Below are 5,104 nucleotides of genomic sequence, written 5' to 3' on the forward strand. Positions count from 1 at the left end.
ACCTATAAGTCCTTTCTACGAAAGTGATTGTCTATGGACTGAGTCGAGACAATACAACTAATCGGTTCACACTTCGTGTGATCATCTATGGATACGAGATCGAGACAATACAACAACGAAGTATGTTTACTTGATACAAAGGTTCGGACTTAACCAAACACAATAGGATTGCTTATCAAGTAAATAGGAATTAACGCTTGTGTAATTTACTTTAATTATAATAAAACAATTATAATGCAGAATATAAAAGTATGGCGTACAAGTAAACCTTTATTATATATAAAGTGTTCTCAGAAACAACTGCCTTATAATTTATAGTGATTATCATCTAAGAGTTTTTACAGGTGGTTCTACTTCCATAATACTCTTATAATCAAGTGTCTAGTTCAACCAGCTTATATGTTAAAGCGTTTCAACAACAATAGTAGAAGCAACGTCTACAACACAATACTTACCAAGTGGTTACCTTTGACAACCTCTACAATTAACATTTCGATGCAACTCCATATCCATAGATTTATCTATCTTGTGCTTCTGAAATAAACCAAAAGGTATAGACATTAAGAGTAAAAATAATACTTAATGAGGATGAAAAGCAGTACCAATATTACAAAAAAAAACTAATAGGTGGTTCACAATAAAACAGATAGACACTGCAGTTGTCAAGAATTCAACCCAACCCTCAATGAACCAGTACCTAATAAACACTAGACAATGGTCAAAATTAAAAGTTATATAACAACAAAAGAGTATCAAAATTTCGTTAAGTTGTATACCTGACTATAATTGAATCATACAGGCTCCAACTTATCAGTTGGATGAGTTGGAGGGGCATCTTGACAATGGAAAATCGAAATGGACTTCATCCCAATTCAGAAATGCTCGAATATCCTGCTTATTAATGCTTCCATTAATTGTGATTTACATCTCCAGAGATGCAACTATACTGCAACACAGTAAAAGCACTTCCCGATCGAATCAGTTGCTCAAGTTTGTTTACTAGGAAATGGTATCTAATAGAACATGACAAAGCAAGTAATTTAAATAGATAATACTTATAGAGCTTCAACAAACAAGGTTTAAGGTATATGCCTTACCCTTAAATACAAAAGTGGGAATTAAAAACCTTCTTAGTATCTCATATTAGAATGGATGGATAAGTGAGTTACCTTTGTTAAGTGACCGCACAATCCATCGTCTAAATTGGAGGTACCCAATACAAGATCAAATCCAAGTTTGATCCAATCCCAAGGAAATAGAGATGCTAACATAAATGCCAGCACCATTTTAATAAAAGTTTGGATGTTTTGCAACCCCAAGTTTCTCAACATTTGATCCCCCATCAATCTGTACAAAAAAAAAAAACCCATCTCAATTTCAAGAGTAAAACGATCACTTTGACATAAATCTTAATAAAACTGGAAAATATTAGCTCACAATTTACCCCAAGTAGTAACATTAATAGCAATTAGTAAATCGTAATAAAGCTACAATCTTCTAACGAATTTGGTACTAATGAAACTTTTGTTTGGCCAAAAGCTCACCCGAATTCAGCTCTCTAATGAAATTGCGTTGGATGCTTCACGGATGACAGGTAAATCTGATTCTTATCCTCTGTAAGCATGAAAAGTAATATAACAATTGAAATAATGCTGAAAGGCCTTTTAGTAAACTGAAGAACCCAACTAAATGCCACTACCAATTCATTGAATAACAAAGGGTCGAAGTTTCACATAATCAGTTTCTAAGAAGACATACCATGTGCAGCGTAGATAATAATTCCTCCCACTGGACAAGGTATTCCACAACGCTTGGAACACGGCTAGTATGCATCACTGGTTCACTGTCTTCTGTTAAAGTGGGTTGCACTTCACTGATTCACTGTCTAATCTCTTAACAATGTCATTTAGATGGCTCACCTGCAACAGCCAAAAAACCATAACACCAAATTGTAATATCAATGACATGAAAGTGCAATACATATTACAAAACAAGTAGAAGACTCATCTTTAGGTAGATAAATCGAGTACAAATCTAGCTTACCATGAAACTGTTGTGCTTGAGAACCCCCCAAAATCTAATTCTTACTACTTCTCTTCTTTTGACTAATCTTCTCAATATCTTCTCAAAAGAAACACAAACCAAATTCATTGTAAATCCAACAAATTTTAGATCTAAATGATGGAATACTATCAACACAAGCCAAATCAAAACAAAAATAAACCCAAGAAAATCAATACAACTAGATTGTACACGAATATAGTAACCTAACTCACAACTCAGATCATAAAACTGAAATTAAAACCAAACCCATTATTTAAACTCCATGAAATCAAATGAAAAAGCATAAAAATTGAGGATTCTTGAAAAAAAATTTTACTATATATATAAAAATCAGACTCATAGCATCAACACTTACGAAAAATCTATGGTTTTATTATTCTTGGGCTAGTAAGCAATAGGTCATGCATAGAGTATAGAGATTTCATTTTCGAGGGATTATGTCGGAGAAAATCAAACTTCTAGGGTTCAAATGGATTATTGAATGATTGGGTTTGGTTTCTGAAGATCGTTTGTTTCTGAGATATAGGTTTAGGAAAGATAACTCTGATTAATCTTGTTGAGAACAGATATTCGATTCAATGTTATGACAATGAATCGAATGGAAGAAAGAAAAAGAACTCTGAGAGATCGAGAGACAGAGAGAGAGAATATGTGTCCAGTAGTAGCAGAAGCAGGGATAGAAATCAAAGAAAGGGGAAAATGAATCTCCATAGTCCACACGCGGACTTAATTTTATTTCTTCTAGAAGCTCCCCCGATTTACTAAACTATCCCCTTTTCCTATTTTTTTCTATAGAAACGTCTTTCCTTGGAAGCTCCATCAATTAAGAAAGCCCTAGGAAGTCATATTTATAAATCCCAAACAGACTTAAAATATCCATTTTCCACTAGTGATCCTCTTTTACCGAAACAAGTATTGTGCACACCAAAGATTATAAAACCCAAGTCAGATCTTCAATATCTTCTTTGTCTTCAAATCTTCTTAAATCTTCAGTAAAAACCTGCACACAATCACTTGAATCTCTTGTGATCAATCACGCACAAAACGGAGTCTGTTAACAATGGATTATCACAAGATCGTCTTTAGAACTAACAACAGTCTAAAGATCCATGTCGAAACTCTGAACTAGTTTGAGTGAATCTTATATCATAAGAGAAGATTATAAAGAATAAACAAACTAGGTGCAATCAGATTTCAACCACCGTTAGTCAATCAAATCAATCGAAAACAAAAGATAAACCACAATTATCTAGTTTCCCACCAACGGTACACGCTAGAGATTCTCAATCCAAAAGAAGACTTTAAACTGAGCGGCCGTAAGAGATTTCGCCTAATTAGATTACTCTCCTGTCCGAATAGGCGGCTACACCAGTTACAACAACAAAAGAGTAAATCTGTTGTTACGAAGGATTAGTTTGCTAGAAAGGAAAACTTCGAGAATTTATAGACAAGGAAGTTTGGACACCAAGGAATTTCCAAAACCGAAAATATTCTCAAGATATTCTTAAAAGCACAGATTCGGTTTTCATAATTCTTGGAAATGCTCTGTCCAAAAAATAACGATCGAAATCTCTCGGAAAATCTAATTAGTAAATGCACATTACTAATTCTGTAATTTCCCTACAAAATAAAATTAATAACCTTAATTAAAAGATTCTTAACTTACTTATGTTTCGATCCTGGAATTCTCTTCCCTTAGACGTTAAGGAATATCTTTGAACAATTAAAGAAATAAATGTTCACAGCACGTGTTCAAAGTTTGTCGACATCTTAACTTTGTAAGTTCTCTTTCACACTTATAACCTTGAAACCGATTTGCCACACTTCCAAACAAGTTTAGAATTGGTTCATCTAACTTTCAAGAAATAAGTGATTGATCAAACCAACATTCAATCACAATCATGGGTTTACGGTTCTGCCAAAACAAGTGGTTCTACCTCCATGTGAGTACTGTGCATAGTCACACTAGCTTTCCAAAAATTCGGTTGACTAGGTACTGGGATCGGTTCCCCACATATATATGGTATCTAACTTATATGTGTTGCACATGTCCATAGGATCGGTTCCCCTTTCTGATATAAACCTTGTTGCACCCCATACAAGGATCGGTCCATTTGATGTACTGCACCCCTTACAAGGATCGGTTCCCCTTTCCTTTTAATTGGTCAGACATACAAAATCCGATCATACCACAGGTGATTACTTAAGATCGGTTTTACTAATAAAAGTTATACCAATACATAAATCAGGCCTTTGTTAATAGTTCTACCAAGAACATAAGAAGTTTTGAGTGGTTATACTCTATCACACATATTGGTTGTTCATAAGATATGCAATAAATAACAAAACCAATAACACCTGGCAATTTCCTTTCCGGTCCACAAACAAGTTTATGAACTTACTTCCTTAGAACACATGTAAACATTGTTCCCTGGGATGAAATTCTCACCTCATACCCATACATAATCACAATAGCATTCAAATGATTATGGCGATGTCTTATCTACAAATTTTAATGGTTAAGCAATAAACCTCGTATTGTATTCCTTAATACTATGTCTATCTAGAGTTCAAATTTGCTACGCAGTTATGTTTTCAATATGCACGACTTGAAAAGATACGTTAGGGAATGAAACAGTTCAAGTCAAATATCACTAACCTCAAGTGGAAGGATGATTGTTGTCGTTGTAGCTCCTTGCTTCTTCACATCTTCAAGATTTCTCAATACTTGTAATGTCTCATATCCTAATACTTTCAAGCTAACCTATACGAAGTTGACTCTAGTACATAATCAAGCGACTCTTAACATGAGTTTTGATTCACTAAAATATGACAATAAAACTTGACATACCAACGCTTGGTGGGTTCAACCGAGCAATGCTCTAACACCACATAATTTACCAACTGCTGAAGCCATAACTCTATAGGCTGCTGTAGTTAAAAGCTAAGCTGGAATTCTACACATAAACACAATGAATAACTCATAATCCATATTAATAGCTGCACCAAATTGGAAGCCCATCTCTGGAATTTCAATCAT

At 34.3% G+C, this 5,104-nt stretch overlaps 1 long non-coding RNA gene across 2 annotated transcripts; it reads right to left on the bottom strand.

Moving 5' to 3' along the window:
- Positions 1-252: 252 nt before the first annotated feature.
- LOC113329015 lies at positions 253-2,860 on the bottom strand. Of its 2 annotated transcripts, XR_003349699.1 has the most exons (7): positions 2,420-2,860; positions 2,044-2,121; positions 1,759-1,919; positions 1,545-1,614; positions 1,170-1,347; positions 777-946; positions 253-534 (listed from the first exon to the last, which is right to left on the bottom strand). It is a non-coding gene; the product is annotated as an uncharacterized LOC113329015 (long non-coding RNA). The 2 variants fall into 2 exon arrangements; XR_003349700.1 differs by lacking the exon at positions 1,545-1,614.
- Positions 2,861-5,104: the final 2,244 nt, after the last annotated feature.

The sequence above is a fragment of the Papaver somniferum genome, unplaced genomic scaffold, assembly GCF_003573695.1.
Source record: "Papaver somniferum cultivar HN1 unplaced genomic scaffold, ASM357369v1 unplaced-scaffold_115, whole genome shotgun sequence".
In the NCBI taxonomy this organism is placed as follows: Eukaryota; Viridiplantae; Streptophyta; class Magnoliopsida; order Ranunculales; family Papaveraceae; genus Papaver; species Papaver somniferum.